The sequence below is a fragment of the Tauraco erythrolophus genome, chromosome 3, assembly GCF_009769465.1.
Source record: "Tauraco erythrolophus isolate bTauEry1 chromosome 3, bTauEry1.pri, whole genome shotgun sequence".
NCBI classification, from domain to species: Eukaryota; Metazoa; Chordata; class Aves; order Musophagiformes; family Musophagidae; genus Tauraco; species Tauraco erythrolophus.
In genome coordinates this window covers 65864969-65886907 of record NC_141467.1, presented here as the reverse complement: position 1 = coordinate 65886907, position 21939 = coordinate 65864969, and positions in this window count along the sequence as shown.

The window sequence follows — 21939 nt, the reverse complement described above, 5'->3', positions numbered from 1 at the left end:
ACAGTATACAATGTATGCAATGCTGAAATCCATGTTTGAGTATGCTGCTGTTTTGATCCCAGTAATACAATCTCATGAGGAAATGCCTTGAGTTAAATCAGACTGACTCCACTCTAGAAGTTCTTTATGCTTTACTGGAAGGCTAACAACAAATGGAAAGTGAAATCTATTCGAGACCTGTGTCTTATGTATCAAAATCCAAGTAGGAGGTATTTACACAATAAGCCTAAGTGGACGCAGTACTTTGGATGGTATTTACAATCTGTTAATTGCTGTGGAAGCACAAACACAAATGTTTATTCCAAAACATTTGTACAAATGTGTGTATTTTAGAGAGCAACAAACAAACTGAAGCTCTGTTCCTCAGCTCCTCAGCTTCTTTATTATTCTTGTGGAAATATTGAGGGTCCCTTGAGTAAACATACTAGGCAAAAAAAAGGCATTGCTAGATAAAAAAAAAAGGCTTCATAAAAAAAAGGCTGCAGATCCAAGTTTGTTTCTGTGACATTTTTCAGTTATTGACCTTAGGAAAAAGATAAACAGGAAACTGCAACTCATACCGAGGACTCTATTTCATGTAATACTGTTTTTCAATGACACTTGCAAGACAAAATATTTCAGGACTAGTTCAGTATTCTATTGGGAATGGCTTTTTTAAAAAGCAATCTGTATGGGCCAGTTACCTTGACTGAAGCTTGAGGAGCTATGCAAGACCCTGAAAAAACAGAAAGATCTCTGCAAGTGATATGAAATCCTTGAGTCTGAGGGAAAGAAAATAGAGATTTATCACTGGCGTGTATTCCAGCCATGCTCCCTTACTACATGGGGAAATTACTTGGTTTAATTTTAATTCAACTAATATTTGTGGTTTAGATATTTAATAAAAGTCATGTCAGGACTCACAGAACACTTAATATCATGGTTTCTTTGTCTTTTGTCTGAGCATGCCTGTGAGGTATGCCAGGAATTGAGATTTCAATGCATGGACCCTGACTCTGGTACTTGACATGTCCTGCCCTGAGGTCATGGTCTCCCTGTGGACAAGATGTGGGACCACACCAAAGCCCACCACTACTCTCTGGCATTTGCACTCACTTTTCTGTGAAACTTAGGGTGCTAGAGAGAACAACAGGCATGACTAATATAGGCATTTCTCCAGCATCAAGACACAGACAGAACATGCATTTGAATGCACAAGCTCCTGGTTCCCCACATTTAGAGGTCAAGTGGGAAACCTTAACAGGTTTTGGGAAAGGGACGGGGGCAGTATATTAATTATAGCCTAAGGAACAGGATTTTGCAGGAAACTTTAGGCCAAACAAGGCATCAAACTTTGTTTTCCTCAGCTGTAGGCTATTGTCTTAATGCTTGAGCTGACCTTTGTCTCCCAATTTACAAGTGATGTATAAATGACAATCAAAATTAAAAAAAATCTAAATGGTGATTATTGAAATGTTCACATCTTGACATCTTCAGAGCACAAAGAATTCTCTCTGCTGTTTCTTTTCCTAGTGTGGTAAATTTAAAGGCTAAGACTCCCAAATCCTAGTTTTTTTATGCATGAGAAAGTTACTGCCTGCTCCTCATTTGGTGTTCTTATCTTGAACCTTTGGTTAGTGTGAACCCAGGGAGGTAAATCTTAAAACTAGAAAAGAAGAAATAATTTCCCTAGACTAATCTAAAGTGTTTGGGGCTGCCCAGAAATTTTGCATTTTTAAAGTTCTTGATGAGATGGATTTCCAAAAAAAAAAGGCAGGTGTGATGTCACAGGTGAATTGATTTCAGACATGGCCCTGCTGCATAGAGAAATCACCACCATTTGTATCATAGAATCATACAATCATAGAATGGTTTGGGTTGGAAGGGAACTCAAAGATCATCTAGTTCCAACCCCCCGCCATAGGCAGGGAAACCCTCCACTACACCAGGTTGCCCAAAGCCTCATCCAACCTGGCCTTGAACACTTCCAGGGATGGGGCATCTACAGCTTCTCTGGGCAACCTGTTCCACTGCCTCACCACCCTCTGAATGAAAAATTTCTTCCTTATATCTAATCTAAATCTGCCCTGTTTCAATTTAAAGCCATTGCCCCTTGTCCTATCACTACACACCCTTGTAAAAAGTCTCTCTTCAGCTTTTGTGTAGGCCCCTTTTAAGTACTGGAAGGCTGCAATAAGATCACCCCGGAGCCTTCTCTTTTCCAGGCTGAACAGCCCCAACTCTCTCAGCCTGTCCTCATAGCAGAGGTGTTCCAGCTCTCGGATCATCTTCGTGGCCCTCTTCTGGACCCGCTCCAGCAGCTCCATGTCCATCTTGTGTTGGGGACTCCAGAGCTGAATGCAGTATTCCAGGTGGGGTCTTACGAGAGCAGAGTAGAGGGACAGAATCACCTCCCTTGACCTGCTGGCCACGCTTCTTTTGATGCAGCCCAGGACACAGCTGGCTTTCTGGGCTGCCGGCGCACATTGCCAGCTCATGTTGAGCTTCTCATCCACCAGCACTCCCAAGTCCTTTTCCTCAGGGCTGCTCTCAATCCAGTCTCCGCCCAGCCTGTACTTGTGCTTGGGATTGCCGCAACCCACGTGCAGGACCTTGCACTTGGCCTTGTTGAACTTCATGAGGTTCTCACAGGCCCACCTCTCCACCATCTCCCTCTGAATGGCATCCCTTCCTTTCAGTGTGTCCACAACACCACACAACTTGGTGTCATCTGCAGACTTGCTGAGAGTGCACTCAATCCCACTGTCCATGTCTCCAACAAAGATGTTAAATAGCACTGGTCCCAGTACTGACCCCTGAGGAACACCACTCGTCACTGGTCTCCACTCGGACATTGAACTGTTGATCACAACTCTTTGAGTGCGACCATCCAGCCAATTCCTTATCCACCGAGTGGTCCATCCATCAAAACCATGTCTTTCCAGTTTAGAGACAAGGATGTTGTGTGAGACAGTATCAAATGCTTTGGATAAGTCCAGGTAGACGATGTCAGTTGCTCTTCCCTTGTCCATCAATACTGTCACCTCATCATAGAAGGCCACCAAATTAGTCAGGCAGGATTTGCCCTTAGTGAAGCCATGTTGGCTGTCACCAATCACCTCCATAGAGAGAAAGTAAAACAGCATGTGTTCGCACACACACACATACACACGCACATAGTGCGCATTGTTTGTTTTTCATATATGCAGCCTAAAACCAATTTATGTTTTTGCATTAACAATTTGAAGTAAGTTCATTTAAAACCACAGTAGCCGGACTTGGTGAGGCAAGGGTGAAGCGTATACTCTCATTTGTAGAAGTAAGTCATTTCATTAAAAATGTTGCATGATTGTAGTTACATTTTTCTTAAGCTTTTCCCTTTAGTAAAAGTTTAAAAGAAGGAAAATGAAAGCAATTCATCTTGAAGACAATCAAACTTGACACAAAAGACTGTAAAAGCTTGAAAGATGGTCTAATGTGGAAATACATATTTCAACAATTTGTAAATTGCACATTATATACTCAGTGAATAACTGTGGTCTGTTTACCAAATACGAATGCAAACAATTGTTAATGTACTATCACATCAGTACATGCGACAGAGACATTATATTGTTGATACAAAAATGCACATTGAAGAAACAGTACCAAAGAAATAAATACTTGCCACTGTTCAAGCATTAATAAAAGAGCTATCTTAATGTTGCTAGAGGTTGGAAAAGGGCTCATTTTGAGACAACTGAAACTTTTAAGACTGCATTCCCTGAATGTATATTGTAAGAGCACAAAATGCATCCACATATGATGTGTTGTTATCTTGTCTGTCTCTTTTTCTAATTCCGTCTTTTGATGTCATTTAAAAAAGGCTAGGGGAGTGCTTTGAAGGCTTGTAAAAAAAAAAAAAAAAAAGCTGCTCTCATTTCCAAGACAAGTCTTGCTATGAAGTCTCAGGAATCAGTTTGGGTGAGTTAATGCAAATCCTTTAAGAAAATGGGAATACACAGGCTATAACAACTCTATTTAAAATAGAAAATCTACTTTGTCTGTCTGTGTGTGTGTGTGTGTGTGTGTGTGTGCGTGCAGGCAAACATGGCATTCAGGAGAGTGAAATGAAATGAGCCAGAAACTTCTCACATTTTCCTGGCATCTGTGGCGTGTCGCCATATGAGAACCATATGACTGCTGGCAGATTGGCATGTCAGCTCAAGCATGTACAACTTGACCTCACTGAGCTCTGTGTTTATCAGTTTATAACAGGAATATTGATATAATTTTAGCTGCAGTCTTTCTGTGCGGGGACACTTCATCCTTTCACAGTCCTAATTCTCCTTTGCTAAAATGACAGCACCTTGTTTTTGAAGTTGCTTTTCCACTTGGGGAAAAAAAAGCAAAGGCGGCAGAAGACAGCAGAAAGCTGTTCTGTGTGCCAGAATGATGTTTCATTCATTGTTTTGTTAACTGTGAAGTCCTTAGTGGAGTTTGTCATGGGATTGCCTGGCTGACTTGTGCTGTCTTCGTGGTTGAAAACCACAGCAATATTAAAAACAGAGGTAGAGATGAAAATCCGGACTGTTGTTAAAGCTGAAAGTCAATGCTGAAGTATATCTGCACAGAGCAGACTATTGTCCCAGCATTTATTCACTCAGAAGGAGAAAAGGATAATACATATAAGTGTGGATGGGCAGGTTTTCACCTCAAGTTGGCTTTAGATATCCTGATCTCCAAATGAGTGGAATGTAAGCATATAGGTAGTTGCCACAACTCATATAGATGCAGTTAAATATCATAATGGTGGACGTGATATAAAATCTAAGACAAATAGCTCTCCATCAAGAATGAGAAATTAGGTAGAGGTATAGTCATAAATCTGAGTTTGCTTCAGAAAATCAGACGTCATACAAACTTGTCTGGCTGTTTGTGGCCAGGTGAGAGTTAATAACAGTGAAACGATGTGGTTACAGCCCGATTGCAGGCAGAAATAAAAAGTACAGGGCGTACTTCCGACCATTCCGTTTCATTGAAATTGCCTTTGTCAACATTGTTTCCTTCAAGAATAAGAGTACATCTCTAAACCTCAAGCCCCTAAACATACATTTACACTATGACTTGTTCCACTTAACAGTGTGGAAAGATGTTGTAACGAACATGCATCGCTTCACATTAGCATCTGCAACTGCACTCACACTGTCTTTCAGAAACAAGTTGTTCATATCTGTTCAAGCTTCCTTAAAGGTTAAGCTTTTAACTGCTATGATTTTCTAATTTTCTCTATACTGGCAACTTAATTAGAATTTCATCAGGGCAGATTCTAGGACTGAAGTTAAAACTTTCTCACCCACTGCCTTGATCAGAAATATTATAAAGGAAGTACTATATCGACTAGGTCCTTCATAAGGACTGGCATGAAGGGTACGTGGAAGACCAGTGAAGAACACCAGCAGGAAATTAATGTCCTGAAGACAAAAAAGAAAATGAGAGCACTTCTTCTCATTCAATTTTTTAAAAAAACTAGGAACTGAAAGAAAATGAGAACTAAGATTTCAGTTCCCCAAGACACAGGCTATGGGAGACAATGGGATACAAATAATCATCCTGCCACATGAAACTATGTAACTGTATAACTCAGACAGGAATCTGTAGTGATCAAAATTGCCATTTACAACACCCCTGAGGGAATTTATCAAAAAGTCTAAAATATTTCGGTATATTTCCCAGAATTTCATTCAACAGTCTTTTTACACTGATGGATTGGAAGAAAGAGAAAAATAGAAATAAAAAAGGGAAGGAAAATGGCTCTGTTCTGTTGAAAATGGAGAGCCATTTATTTCTGGTTTGTTTTGGCAGGTGACATTTGGCCAGCAAATCTAATATTGTGCTAAGACCAAACGTTTTTGAGTTTACTACCTGCAACCTCTACACAAGGCATAGAATTTAAAAAATTCAAAGTTTCAGAATCTTTCATACATGAAGAACTCAGATTTAGTTTTCATTACTATCTGTAGTTTGAACTTCTGCTGATAGCTTGAGAAAACTTGCCATATCAAATTACTGCAAAAAGATGTTCAGTCTCTGGAAAAGAACAAAGAGCAACATCTATTTGACAATTGTCTTTTCTGTCAGCCGAGACATACTCTGTCAAAAGCAACAATACAGATCAATACTGACATCTAAAGGGGCAAAGTGCCTATTCAGAAAGATCATTGAAAATCAAATATGACCACAAATTCTCATTAATGTGTCAGTTCATAAATTGACACATACATTTGCACTGTTGCACACTCATGTTTAGACTTGAGAACCCATTGACGTTTATGGGTGGGCTAGATTCTCTCCAAAATGTATATATGGGTCTGTGATCCTTTTCCCTTTATTAGAAAAAAAAAAAATTGCAACTTCAGTCAGACTTTCTTATCATGTTTATTATAGATATAATTTGTTATTTTGAATGGTAACAAAACCACTTTGAGAAGTAGTAAGAATTGAAAGCATACCTGTGGTTCATGATGGTAAAACCACTTCTGAGCAACGAGCTGGTCTTAAATGATGGATGTCGAATAATCAAATTGTAGTCATCTGGAGAAAATTACATAAATTTGCATAAACCTATATAATAGATCTTAGAGTAGTTATACTAAAAACTTGACTAAATGGTAGATTTATAAATGAACAAGCAAAACCCCTCATAATTAATTAGTACTTAGTGCATATGGACAAGTCGTTTGTGCCTTTTAGTTTCTTTTAATAGAAGTGTAGTGGGGGGTGCTTAAGTGTATGATTCAGAAGAGAGGGAAAATCATTTACTGCAGCATGTGGACAGGTTTGAGTGAGAGCAGATTTCCATGCAGAAATGAAATATGAGTCAGGGAGAACACCCCTTTTTGAGCACACTCACAGGCCTTGATTACATGGCCCACAGCTGGAGTTAATCCAGATTTCTGTTTAATTAAATAGTAGCGGTCATTCTGCTGCATTACATCAAAATGCACAAAGGTGACATGGAGGAGAAACCCAAAATGTGATATCCACCTCTATTAGTTGCTACTGAGAAAATATAAGATTTATTTAAAATCTCTTGATGAAAATCTACTAATTGTGCAGGATAAATTCTAACTGCACAGAGAAATCTATGTGATAAATTGGTACTAACATACCAATTTTTGTTGTCGAATAAATCCTGTATCAAATAACCTGTGCTATAATTTGCTGTGAGAAAACCCATCCTACCCTGGGCCCATATTATCAGCCTATTTCTGAAAAAGAATAATTCGAAGGTTTTTTTCCTTCATCATAATAAGAAGAAAAACATCAGCTGAAGGATCTCTATATGAAACAAAGATACACTGTCTCATTTTAAAGCTGGGCACTTAGTTATCCCATGTGCAAGACCTATCCTTCGGCATCTATCTATCTATCTATCTATCTATCTATCTATCTATCTATCTTCAACTCTTTCACAGATGAGAGTCAGAAATATTCCTCAGTCTTTGGGGACTAGCAACTCATCTATAACACAAGTTGAGTTAAAGAATATGATAGAAGTAACCAGATGAGAACTTCCTTACAAACTTAAAATGACTATGTGTGTTCTATGTGTTCTACTTACCTTGAAGGAAGAACTTTTCCTTATTAATCTTTTCATCTGTGGCACAGGTATTCTGATTTCATTGCATGCTAGAGACTGCCCAATTTAGAAGACACACATGCTTGGGGAAACACAGACCGTGGATACTTCCTTCCATTAAAAAGTCCATTTTTTCCAGAATATCATCTCATGTAGGGATATCGTAGGGATAGATGTTATGAGGTTATGCACTTTTATAGCATTATGTGTTCAACTTGTCTAGTCTCCTTAAAGAAATAACAACAACCACTAGTACTTCGATTTCCTCCTGTCATGAAATATAAGGGTTGAGTTTGCTTTGTTATTTGGCTGAAGTCAACAGCAAAGAAAATTGTTGACTACAGACAGCAAAGAGGTTCTGGCTCCTTGAAGAGAAAGATGACTATTGGGTTGACAGGTAAAAAGTGGAGGTTAGAGGAGCAACATTTTCCTCACAAACACTTGTTAACCCACTCTTTAAAAAATGATTTCTTTCTATACTTTTCCTCAAAAGCACAAAATAAGAGCAATAAATGAACTTGAATTGCAGATGGTTTAACAGTGATCAAAGTTAAATATTGTCTTTATGTAACTCCTTATTAACTTGCGTAGCTCCTTTCGCAGACATTACTGAGTCAAAAACCAGCAGGATTCAGACAGTGTATAAAACCTTTCTGGGGATATTGAGAGCATTCAGTCGCAATAAATTAGAATAAATTATTTCCTGACAGTATGAGTACTCCTGTTTTAAAGAATGAAAAGTCCTGACTGTCTGCTCGTCCTGGCTAGGACACTATTTCCAGCGCATTCAGATGACTTAACACGGGGTTTTAAACCTTGCTGTGACACGTCAGAGCCCAATTAGATGGACTGTTGGTCTGACCTGGTGTGGTTATTCTTATATCTCTTCTGATGCTGCTTATCTTTGTGTCTGTTTTAGCATCATCCTTCTCATCATTTAAGCACATCTTTGAGCATGTGAAAATATGTTGTTTCCTTCACATCCCTCATCTGCCCCTATCCTGCTGCCCTCTGCTCTGTCTCTGGCAGTCTGAACATGCCATCTCTCCCCAGAGTCCCTCTGTGTGTTTCTCCTCAACCCTTGACACCTTTCAGCTCTGTGGAAACAACCCTTAAAGATCCACCTTTCTCTGCTTCTTCCTTCCACAGGCTTGCTGCTATAGCAAACATATTCACAACAAACACATTCAGGATTTCCTGACATCTATAAAAAGGAGTAGTATTTCAGAGGAAGAAGAGGGCTGCTCTAAATTCTGCTTAACATAGCTGTAAAATCTGGTTCTCAATCCAGCCTCAATTTGCCCGTTTCTTCTTTGGTTTTGAGACCACTCTCCTCACACACCTGGAAGAAGGTCTACAGAAGTGATGCTTTGCTGCAGGTCTTCTCTCCCAGGCAGCCCACGGAGACTAGGGTGCAACTGGCTTTGGCTTGCACTAACCCACCGGTCCTGGCTCCCATTTTGCCCTCCCTCATGTTCCTGGAGACAGAGTCACATTGGAAACACACTTCTGGGCACTGTGCTCTGGAGAGTGCCTACTAAGATACATATCACAGGTAAGTCACGTGCTCTACAAAAGGAAGCATTTTGATCCAAGAGGAGAGGGACCCCATCTCCATTTTCTTGCCAGCCACATCACAGCCTGTGCAGTACTTTACGTTACGACATCTGAAAAGGGCAAGGATTTGCCATCACAGCTGCTTCCTCTACACGCGTTTGTGCATGCTCCATGCATATATTGTGTGTCTGTGACCAGACTGGAACTCCCAAGAAGCCTTAAAGGGCTCCCATGCTGGCAGCGTCTCCCACGAGAGACAGTGAGGTGTCCTGGTGTGGTCAGATCCCTGCTGCAGGAAGGCAGGAGCAGGCAGGGATGCCCCAGACTGGTAAGGCTGTTGTCCTACCGCTCAGTCTTGTCTCCTGGTGCTGCTGGGGAAAGCCTGGAACACCCTATCTGATTTGTGTTTTCTCATTGCATTGTCATTGTTGGGTGTTTTTTCCTCTTTATCGGCTTGGTTTTGCTTCTTCAGACAATATTGGAACACCTCTATCTCTTTGTCCATGTATTAGTCCTATTTTTTTCCTTTTCCTGCAATGGCCTTATTTTTCCAGCTCTTTGTTTTCTTCTGCACTTCTGCAGCTCCTTTTCCACCCAAATCAGAGAAATTTATTATGGGAAACAAGCCCTAGTTTGAAACCTAGGCTTTTGGTTTGGCAGAACGGAGTTTCCTCTCCTCATGGCAATTTCCTTCCTTCCCTCAAATCTAGTTCTAAAAACTATTGGAAACAGAAGCCAGAGAGGACTAAAAAGAAGCTCATTTTTAATAAAATGTAATTCAGGTTTTAGAATGATAAAGTGAAACTGTGCATTTGATATACTACAAAATCCTTAAACACTCGTATATTATGTGAAAAAGTAACTGCTATTCTTTGTGAAGGTGCCATTTATCAGCATCTGAGGAGGTTATTCAAGTGAATAGATTAACAAACATGAACTAAAGTGTAATGTTTATCAGCTGTCCTGTTTAACTCTAAATAACGTAGCAGAAGATGGCTCTTAAAAATGAAACAGCTATCAATCTATACACGTTGCCATTTCACATGAGAGGTTATATATAGCCCTAGGGAAACAGTGCACATGTGAGGTGTGCTGCCGGGGGGTCACTCCAGCAGGCAAAGGAGAGAGGCTGAATCACACACCTTGGGCAGGCACAGACAAGCACTCTATCATTTTAATAACACTCTCATTGCATAAAGTTTCACCAGTTATGGCCGTGATGCTTAATTGCTCTCATTTATCTCCCTAATAAATGATGTCATTGACTTAGAGCTGTTGTACAAATACAACTGGCAAGTCAGTAAGTAAACCAGCTCTCCACACCTACTGACGAGAGTAGGGAATAAATGGGAGTAAGAAATGCAGCGAAGGCCTTAATAAACTAAAAATACATACAAAGACACTCCAAATGCTCTGAGTGCAGAAGTAAGCCTATTTTGTAATACTGTCTTGAGAGTTTAAGGGGTGACAGTTGTCCTTTGGTCCTGTTGCATTTTCACATAGGCAGAGATAGCTGCAAGGCTGTGCAGTGAATCCCTCACTCTGTGCACAGGAAACAGCGAGGTTTTGTTCTTGCATGATGTAGAAGAATGAAAGCAATAAAGTGAAAAAAGCAAACAAACAAACTGAAGCAAACAAAAAGCCCTGCAAATGGTTTCACTCAAGCTGAGTGAACAAGTAGGAAAAAAAAAAACCCAATGCATTCTTAGCAATGACTCTATTTTATCTCCGTAGGGTACAAATCACTGCCATTTCCAAGTCTTTATCTCCCTTGCAGAGGTTACCACCTGCTGCATTTCCAGCAGGTCTGGATGGTGTTGCGGTGGCCTGTCAGAACTGCTGTGCCCAGGCAGGATGATTGTGAGCTTGCAGGAGACATGTCCAAGGTGGCTGGGATTTTGTTTGCTTACTTATTTTGTTCTCCTGTATTTCTAGAGGAGGAAACTGTCTCTAAGAGGAATCTATTCTGACAGAGCTCAGCTTTTGGAGCCAGTCTGGACTTCTCATCTCAGCTCTGCCCCTTAATGGAGGGAAACACAAGAGAGCTGTTAATGTCCTGCTTTCTAGAAATACTCCTTTCCCAGGCTCAGGGAATAAATGGCTGGAGTTTGACAATTAAGAAAAGTTGCCTAATCTCCGTTAACCTTTGTGCCTACAAGGGCAGAAAGCAGCAGGACTCTACAAGTCTGAGCAGGCTAAAAGTGGTCATGCGAGATGATGAGTGTCTTGGGGTGTCCTGTGCCGCTTCATGCAGGAAATTAGGTGATTATTGGAAATAAACTTCCTGGGAATTTCTAGGTTCTTCAACACCGGATGAAAAAGACGAAAGCTCCTTTAAGAAAAGCATAAAGGGAGCAAGAGAGGCAGAGCATGAGCAGAGAAAAGCCAAGGGGCTTCTGCAGGGCCAGAAGGAGGTAATCATCTATGTGAGCAAATGAGAGGTAGAGCTGGGGAGGACCGACAACCCTGCAGCAAAGCCAGGCTCCTCTGCTCCTTTCTCAGAACTGTTAGTTCCCCTTTCTGTTATTCCATTGCTTTCCAAGCTAGGGAAAACGATTTTTAAAAATGCTCCCTGTTTACGGCATGGCTTTAGAGACTTTTTTTTTTTTTAAGGTCTTGCACCTCTCTCTGGAGCACTCAAAGCGCCGGTGGGCAGATAGCTTGCCACCGCAGCGCCGAGAGACTTCCTCAGTAGAGTTCACAACTGCAGCTAACAGCTTGGGTGGTTCTACTAAAAATACATTACACCTGGAGATACTTGATGACTCTCTTCCTGGAGCTGATGAAAATTACTGTTACTTTTTTGAAGGGAATTTTCAGGAAGTGTTGAAAGTATCTATAATAAGAGGAGCCGGTTTTAAATGTAATATTCACCACAGCTTTGAACTGTTGGTAAATCCAGTTTGTTTCCTACAATTTCCCCACATTTCTTTATGGAAATAACTTCACACAGTTGGAATCTGTGAGAAAGAAGGTGATATGGGTCATGAAATGATAGCAGATTTTAATTTCTACTGTATGAAATTCATAGCATGCAGGATCTCAAACAGCAGATAACAAGTTAGATTGTATTCTTAATATAGACTCTCAAACCCTTTTATGATTAGAAATTGGCTTTTCCTACGTGAAAGCACAAAAGGTTGATGCTGTGTGGGATGTTCAAGGCATCCAGAGTACAGGGTGTAGAAATAAGGAGAAAAAAGATTTTTTTTTTCCGGTTTAGATTCCTTCTAAAATGTTGGAAAAATGCTTCAGGCCATTTCAAAACCAGTGTTTTAGAAATGCTCATAGCATGATAAACTATTAAAAAAACTTACGGAATGAAACTTTTGTTTTTAAAATGTCTCTCACTGGCGTTAAAGAAAATTGTAACCCAAGAAGAACTAATTATTATGCATGCACAAATTCAAATTTGTGTTTAAAAATGCAGTAGAAAAAGACTTCCGTTTGTTCCACAGTCTCTTTAAAACATTTTAATTTTCTTAAGTGAACAATTTGGTAAAAAGAATGAAACTTTACAAACTGTCTCAGTTTTGCTGACACAAGTTCTCAAACATTTCAGCCAGGTGTCTGTGGTAGGGACGAGCACTTGGTCTGTGAAGGGCTAGGGATTTACTAGGACCAGAAGACTGCAGCAAAAGCAGGTATAGAGACAAGAAGGTAAAGAAACCACTGCACAAGTTAGGGAGTAGAGAAAAATGGAGACACCAAGAAGAAAGTCAATAACACCAAAGGAGACTCAACGACTGAGATGAAGGAGCAATTGAGAATGTAAACTGTAGATGGAAAGCCAATGAATTGCATTGGCAGAGTGAAAGAAGCATTAAAAGGCTTTAGAAGAAATAAATTAAGAAGCAAAAGAAGCGGAAGAAAAGACCATGGTGGGCCACTGGTGACAGGAGATCAGAAAGTAGACCTGCAAAAGAGTGGGGCTGTGAAAAAAGAGAAATACAATATAGAGGTAGTGGAGAGGGAATGCAATGACAGCTGGAAATGACTGTGCAAGCCAACTGCCCGTACGTGTTCCACAATAACACATATTCATTAATTCCCTCTGGGTGAAATCCTGGCTCAGTCACAGACCGTGGGAGTTTTGCCATTGACTTCACTAAGGCCAGGATTTGCTGGTTTTGGTTTAGTTCCACAAACAGTGTCTGTCTCATTTTAAGTGCAGAAAGATGTTTAAAAATTTAGAAGAAAATGAAGTTTGCAAATCAACAATGCCATTACTTGAAAGATTGGACCAGGGGCTCAGAAGCCAGTTGGGTGGGCAGCTTCTGCGCTAATGAATTCTCAAGCCTGTGCCTAAAAATAAATGTACCAGCCACTAGCCATTTCTGTTGTGCTTATGTATGGCTGTACAACAAGCATAAGGTATTATATTCTTCTTCTCTCCTATTTTTGTGTTCTGTAAGAAAATTTCCACTAGTGTGAAATTTCAATAAAAGTTGCAAAGAAATATTTTGCTTTTTTTTTCTACTCAGTGGGTAGAGAATATATAGGAATAAAGGAGTGAATTTTTAACAACCTGTGAACTAGTATAGTTTTATGATAAATGAAACATCAAGGTATATTTTAAACTAAAGGAGTCAAATTCTGATCTTTTGGAAAGCAATAGGGTTTCTTAGCTGGATTACAGTGAAGTTGTTCTTGACACCTAAATAAATATCACATGGCAATATTAGCATAACAGAGGAGGATATTATTTGATTCAAAATATAGATATATTATATACCAAATTATATCATGCAAATAGAGCTGCTTTGGGTGTTATCAGGGTAATGATGTTGTAAAACATTACTCCTGACTGGTAACCCTATCTTTCACACCCTTTGCAAGATATCTAAAATGCCATATTAAGAGAGTTTTAAAAATAAATAATTTCTTCCACTTCCTGAAGTGAAGTGCTCTTCATCAGAGCATAATTTCAGCATAAAAATAAAGAGAAACCTTTGCGATTTTTCTGCAAAATTAAACACTGCTATCTGAACCACTGACAGAAATATATTTACATATTTCAGGCTAAAGATCTTTTGTAAATGTTTAGTTACCACATTCAAACCTTTCAACACTTCTTCCAAAATCACATTATTCTTATGAAGACACAACAAGAAGTCAAAGAATAAAATGTAAAAAGCTCCACTTCAATAATACGAAGGTTGTGAAATGAGCTGACAGCATCCAGGAAGCTGGAAGTTACAGCTGACAGCCTGGCCTTAACCCATGCTGTGTGAAAAAGGAAAATGGCACTAACGCGTGTGAGCTGAGCCGGAAATTTGAACCCCTCAGCCCATCCCTCCTTCTCTATCTGAGTTGCAGAAGCTGCTGGTTTGGGGTCTGGTTTTCAAACTTGGCTTGGGTGTTGCTGTCAGAAGGTGCGTGTGGCAATTTTACACACCAAATAAATCTTCGCTCCAAAAGCTCCATTCTGTCCAGGCACGTGCTGGTGCGGCAGCCGGGATGTGAGATTGGTCTTTTATGTATTTCTATGGTGTAATACTCAATAAACATAACACTTAACGAACTAAATACACCTGTATATGATTAACACCTCTGGGGAATTTACAGATGACCCACAAGTCTGAAGTTCTGTTCCCTCCTAAGAACTGGTTGACACCTGTAACTGCATGGAGAGGACAGAGAACACGTTCTACGATGGCTGCCTTCCCAAAACCACCTTTGGCAGTGCTTGGGGAACTGTCTTTCAACATATTGTGTAGCGAGTTTGAAGGAAGCAGAACAGACTTCCACTCATGCCTTGGAAATTTTAAGAGTAGAAAATAAGAGTGGCCAACAGGTCCAGGGAGGTGATTCTGCCTCTCTACTCTGCTCTTGTGAGATCCCACCTGGAGTCCTGAGTTCAGCTCTAGTGACCCCAACACAAGAAGAACATGGACCTGCTGGAGCAAGTCCAGAGAAGGGCCACGAGGATGATCTGAGAGCTGGAACACCTCTCCTGTGAAGATAGGCTGAGAGAGTTGGGGCTGTTCAGCCTGGAGAAGAGAGGCTCCAGGGTGATCTTATTGCAGCCTTCCAGTACCTAAAGGGGGCCTACAGGAAAGCTGGAGAGGGACTTTTTACAAGGGTGTGTCATGATAGGACAAGGGGTAATGGCTTTAAACTGAAAGTGGGTAGATTTCGATTAGACTTAAGGAAGAAATTATTCACTCTGAGAGTGGTGATGCACTGGAACAGGTTGGCCAGAGAAGTTGTGGATGACCTGATCCCTGGCAGTGTTCAAGACCAGGTTGGATGAGGCTTTGAGCAACCTGGTGTAGTGGAGGGTTTCCCTGCCCATGTCAGGGGGGTTGGAAATAGACGATCTTGAAGGTCTCTTCCAGCCCAAACCGTTCTATGATTCCATCACTCTAAATAAGTTCCCTGAAACTGAGTAAAGCAGCTTTTACTAGTCCACGGCCTAAGAAATCTCTCCTGCACACCCTAAGGTATGACCAAGAACATTGTTTCAGCTAAAAGAAAGACACTTTCTCAAGCTGTTTAAATCCTTGTATACCTTTTAAAAATAGAATTTAGACTTGGCAAGACAATAGACAAAATCTGTGTCTGTCTTATGGCATTTTTCTTTTCCAAACTAGTGATCAAGTGTTCAGTACCTATAAACTATAACTCCAAAGGATTCCCTGTATTTCATTAGAAGCAATATGTCTGCAGGATTTTTATGTTTGCTGTCTTTGAATGCTCCTTTTCTTTAGCATTGCTTCTGAAGTTATTCTGTACTTGTATTGCAGATTAATCTGAGCAGTTTCTGTAAGAGTAAGCCTTGACAATGTTCTCCAGTTCTTGTGGGATAACACTTCTGTGACTCCTACTTGTAAAAGCTTCCTGCCCATTCCTGACAATGTCTCCTTAATAAACATGAACTCAAACAACTAGTGGAAGACGCTGGTAGCAGAATAATAATAATACTTTGTAAAAAAAAAACCAAAAAAAAACCCAACCAACCCCCTACACTAGATGAGGTATTTAAAAAAATTAGAACATCTGAGATAAAAAGGTGTAGAGAACATGACAGTCTGTCAGTAGAAGTCTGAACTGATAAAGCCAGGAGTTTGTTGAAATGTAGCAGCCTTCTACTAAAATGCTAGGAGAGTAACAAGGCACCCATGCAAAAAAAAAAAAAAAAAAGGCTGAATGAACATTTTAATTAACTCATGTGCAATTTTAATTAAAAACATAATGTGTCAGGAAAATGAATAATGCCTTGGGGCAATAAAATAGCTAGATTTTCTGTTCAGTCTTCTGCTTCATATCTTTTATGGAAGCAGGATATTATTGTTAAAGTGAAAAAAACACCCACTCCAGCCTCCCACCCCCTCTCCACACACATCCAAACAAGAACAGGTAATGTAACAAAAACCAAAGGTGCGGACAAAACAAATAGGATTAAATCAGGATATCATACAAGATATTCTATGTGTTGCCATCATGTTGGTTGTGCCATAACTTTTCTGACTTTTAATGCAAAAATCTTTGACCTTCAAAGTCAGTGTCTCGGTCTTAATAAAGTAAGCGCAGAAAGTGTGGATGCCCTCGTTTTTTCAAGTATTATCAGACCTCGATGAAGAACTGATGGTTTCCAACCTTTACAGATGAAGCTGTTTTAAGCCATTGTGATTCTATAACCTGAGATATCAGAAACCATTCCGCTTTTTAAATGAGAAAAAAAAGCTTTCAAATATTAGAAAGGAAGAGGAATAAAATAAACCAAGGGGAATAAAAGTTGAGAAAAGTTAACTTTTCCCCGAATGTAAAATGTGGAATGTCCAAACCTATTTATTTCTTTTCTTTGCCCAGATACCACTCAGCCCTCACTGAAAGAGATTTGAAATTCTAGCAGCTATAGCATAGCTCTGGGCAAAGGCAGGGTCACAAGCACCATCATGTAACACATTTTAAAGACTGTCAGAGATGTTTCTTCAGTCTCTGTGTCCTCAACAGTCCCAGAGCCGCTGGCTTGCTGCAGGGATCTGCTACCTGGTCATACCTTTCCTGTGGCTCACATCATTTTGACCATAAATCACATCTAAACTGTGAGAAGGCTGTTTTCCTTAATGCGCTCTGAAAGCATATGAAGCTTTGTGTGCAAACAGTCCTGGGCCACATCAAGTCTGCAGCAGATTTTGCAGAGCTCTTGTCACCCATTGGTTTCCATGGACTTCAATGGGAAGTGCAGACACCCAGCATCTCCTCCAAACACTCCCATATGTACTTAAGATCCTAAGTCAACACTTCTAGCTTTGAAATCCTGGTGCCAGTTATAAGCAAAGCTTCTGGTCTGATTTTCCTTTTGTTCTTGCAAGCAGAAAAAGAAGGTGCAATGCTGTGGTGAGTCGGTGCCCATGGGTGTCCGGAAGAGAGGCGCTGCCCGCAGACAGTGCAGCACGGGCAGCACTAGAGACGACTCTGTATTGGTAGGACAAGGGGTAATGGCTTTAAATGGAAAGAGGGGAGATTTTGATTAGATCTAAGGAAGAAATTCTTCACTCTGAGGGTAGTGAAGCACTGGAACAGGTTGCCCAGAGAAGTTGTGGATGACCCGATCCCTGGAAGTGTTCAAGGCCAGGCCGGATGAGGCTTTGAGCAACCTGCTGTACTGGAGGGTGTCCCTGCCCATGTCAGGGGGGTTGGAACTAGATGATCTTGAAGGTCCCTTCCAGCCCAAACCAGTCTATGATTGTATGATCATAACCCTGATGTTTTTGCTGAACCCTTCAGAAAGAGATAATGGTGAGTAGTTGTAGCACTTTCCTTCCCGAATTTTTTTTTAAGTGAGATTTGTTTAGGCAAATTTTAGGCAATTGGAATTTTGGATTCCAGGATAGTATTTTTGGGTTTGGTAGGCAGATCCTGTAACAGGGTAGGATTTCTATAGAAAAGGAACGGGGTCTAAGCTGATTCCTAATTTCTTAAGTATTGTTTACTGTGTCACTCCACCAGTTACCTGAATATATTTATTGATATGTTAACTAGAAGAAATGCATTGATTCAGTCTATTTTTCAGGCCTGTGACAGGCACTGAGTTTTTATGGTCACAATTATTATTGCATTTATGCTGACTACTTACACCCTACCCACTGTTAAGATGGTTGAACACTACCTCAGACCAAGCTCTACAGCCACAATTAAACCCTATTTCTGTCTTTAAATACTTTGATTCCCAAGAAGCAGCATGGATGTCATAGAAGAGCCTTTACCATGCTCCTGCCTATTTAATTTTGATCTTCCTGGTTAAAGGAAGAACATCTGCAATTTAGCAGCAGTGAGCAACATGTTTGGGGGTGATGCCCCTGGGTGCCCTTAGCATGGACACCAGGAGAGGCAGTACCTATTCTCCTGCCTTCCTTACATCGTGCCAAAGCCATGGCCTTCTTGTGCCATCCGCTCCTCCAGTCTCACTGTTAGGGAGAATCACAGAAATGATCACATGTTCTCCAGGAAATGATGGAGATTTTAAAAGGAGTACAGAAGACTGAAAAATAAATCAGCTTTTCAACTGGTTGGTCTTACAGAAATTAACAGTGAGGTCTTTCATACAGCCCTTAAAGGTGAGCTCAAGAATCACAAATGAGTATAAGCTGGCCAGTTTTCTTTTTTGCCTGACAGCAAATTCATGGATGTTCAGGCACAGTACCTGCTCCTATCCAAGTGACTCCCATAGCTCATGTCCTATGTGGTTAACAGACCTGCTTGGGACTCCGGGAGAGATTTCTGCTAGCTGCAGGCTCTCTGAAACCCTGGTTATGTGATTTTCTTCTCTCTGCTGACCTGTAAGCATAGCACTCCTCCAGCTTACAAGACTGCTGTGGGGATGGACGGGCTGCAGGGTCCTCACACCCCAGCATGGTGGAGTCACATAGATGCACAAGAGAGACACAGGTGCTGTGGGGCCATAACTGCCAGAGTCCCCAGATAACATATTTGTAAAATCTTCCTGATCCATTTAATTGTCTCTTCCTGGTCCGTTTAATTTCCTGTGATTGTGTCATCTCTCCTGCTTTCCCCTGTCAGGTTGTTTGTTTTTTTTCCAAGGAAATCCCCGCACTTGTTGAAGGGTTAAGGATCTGCACCAAAGCAACAGCACAGGAATCCCTCTTGGAGTCAATGTTCAAGGACAAAGAGTTGTGGCATTTCACGGCAAGTTGGTTTCCCCCCCATGGCAGGAGGTGGGGAGAGGTTCATCACACAGCCTGGTGCCCACCCTGCAGAAATGCCTCTGCAGCTAGAGCTGCAGCCACCTCACTGCACTCTCAGGTGTCATCTCCACGTCACCACTGTTCCCAGGCCAGGCTCGAAGAGCCACACCAAGTAGTGGATTTTAATCACCCAGAAAATAGTGGAGGGCTTGCTACAGAAGCACGCAGAGTTTCAAAATTTAACAAAGAAATGGGAGGTAAAGATCAGCCTAGAAACATGAGCCTCTGAGGTCACTGCATGGATGCTGCATGTATATGTCCATGTTCACTTAAAACAGTGAAATCCGTGAGTGCAAAGTTGTAATGTCTGTTTTCCAGAGCCCGAGGGGAAAAACTATATTTATTTTCACTCTTCAGAAAATTTCCTTGCAAGAAATGCTTTTTAAAACCTCCTCAGACCTGTTACTTGTCTTTTCCTCTTTTTGTTTCCATCAAATTATAGGCTATAGCACATCTAGTAAATAAAAAGTGTGACTCCAAGTTACATGTGCTATTGCTGAACAAATACATTTTAACAATATGTCTGCCATTTATGTTTACTTCTCATAAATCAGCTTGCTCTTGTTATAATAGGAGCACCCACAACAAGAGTTAATTTTATGCAAATTCTGGAAAATATTTCAGTTTAATTGTGGTTTTTTTCTCCCTTCCCTCCCACCCCGGTCATTCATTCGATTCTAAGACTGTCATTCACTAAAGGAACAGTAATATACCATTTGATTTGGTGTGTTGGACTAGAGGGGTATAAACTGTTCAGGAAGGACAGGCAGGGGAGACGAGGATGGGGGTGTTGCCCTCTATGTCAACGAATGGCTAGAATGCATGGAGCTCCACCTGGCAAGTGATGACCATAGAACCGAGTGCCTGTGGGGCAGGATGAAAGGAAGGGTAGGAGACTTCACAGTGGGAGTGTGCTACAGACCATCCAATCAGGAGGACCAAGTGGATGAGGCCCTACATAGGCAGACAGGAGTTGCTGCTCGTTCACAAGCCCTGGTCCTCATGGGGGATTTTAACCACCCTGATATCAGTTGGAATAACAACACGGCAGGGAACAAGCAATCCAGGGGATTCCTGGAATGAATTAACGATAACTTCCTTATCCAAGTGATAGAGGAACCAACGAGGAGAGGTGCCATGTTAGACCTCGTTCTCGTCAATAGGAAAGGGCTGGTAGGTAATGTTGAACTCGTGGGTAGCCTTGGCTGCAGTGACCATGAGATGGTGGAGTTTGAGATCCTAAGGGCAGCTAAGAGGGGGAAGCTCAGCAAGCTTGAAACCCTCGATTTCAGAAGAGCTGACTTTCGCTGCTTCAGGAATCTCCTTGATAGTGTGCCATGGGATAAAGCCCTGGAGGGACTGGAAGCCCAAGATTGCTGATTGACTTTCAAGGATCATCTCCTCCTAGTTCAAAGGCGTTGCATCCCTAAAAGGAAGAAATCAGGCAAAAACACCAGGAGACCTATATGGATAAGCAAAGGACTCCTGGCTAAAATCAAATACAAAAGGGGAATACACAAAGCATGGAAGCAGGGACTGGTAACCTGGGATGATTACAAGGAAGTTGCTCGTGTACTCAGAGACCAGGTTAAAAAAGCTAAGGCCCTGACAGAGTCAAATCTGGCCAGTGATATTAGAAATAACAGAATTATAACAGGATTTTATAGGTATGTGAGAGAAAAAAGAAAAGCGAGAGAGAATGTGGGCCCTCTCTGGAAGGATACAGGTGACCTGGTTACTGAGGATGTGGAGAAGGCTGAAATATTCCACAACTTTTTTGCCTCAGTCTTCACTGGCAACCACTTGAACCACACCACCCAAATCACAGAGGATGTTGGCTGGGTCTGGGAGAGTGAAGAACCACCCAGGGTAGGAGCAGATCCGGTCCAGGAACACCTAGAGAACCTGGAGGTGCACAAGTCCATGGGACCTGATGAGACATATCCACGGGTCCTGAAGGAACTGGCGGCTGAAGTTGCTAGGCCACTAGCCATCATATTTGAGAGGTCCTGGCAGTCTGGTGAGGTTCCTACAGATTGGAAAAGGGCAAACATAACCCCCATCTTTAAAAAAGGGACCAAGGACAACCCGGGAAACTACAGACCAGTCAGCCTTATCTCTGTGCCAGGTAAAATCATGGAACAGATTCTCCTGGTAGTTGTACTAAGGCACATAAAAAATAACCAAGGGGTTGGTGACAGACAACAGGGTTTCACTAGGGGCAAATCGTGCCTGACTAATTTAGTGGCCTTCTATGACAAAGCTACAGCGCTGGTTGACATGGGTAAAGCAATGGATGTCATTTTCCTGGACTTGTGCAAGGCGTTTGACACTGTCCCACATGACATCCTTGTCTCTAAAATAGAGAGACTTGGATTTGACAGATAGACCACTCGGTGGATAAAGAACTGGATGGATCATCACACTCAAAGAGCTGTGGTCAATGGCGCAATGTCTACATGGAGACCAGTGTCAAGCGGTGTTCCTCAGGAGCCTGTTCTGGGTCCAGTGCTGTTCAACATCTTTGTCAGCGACATGGATGACGGCATTGAGTGCACCTTCAGTAAG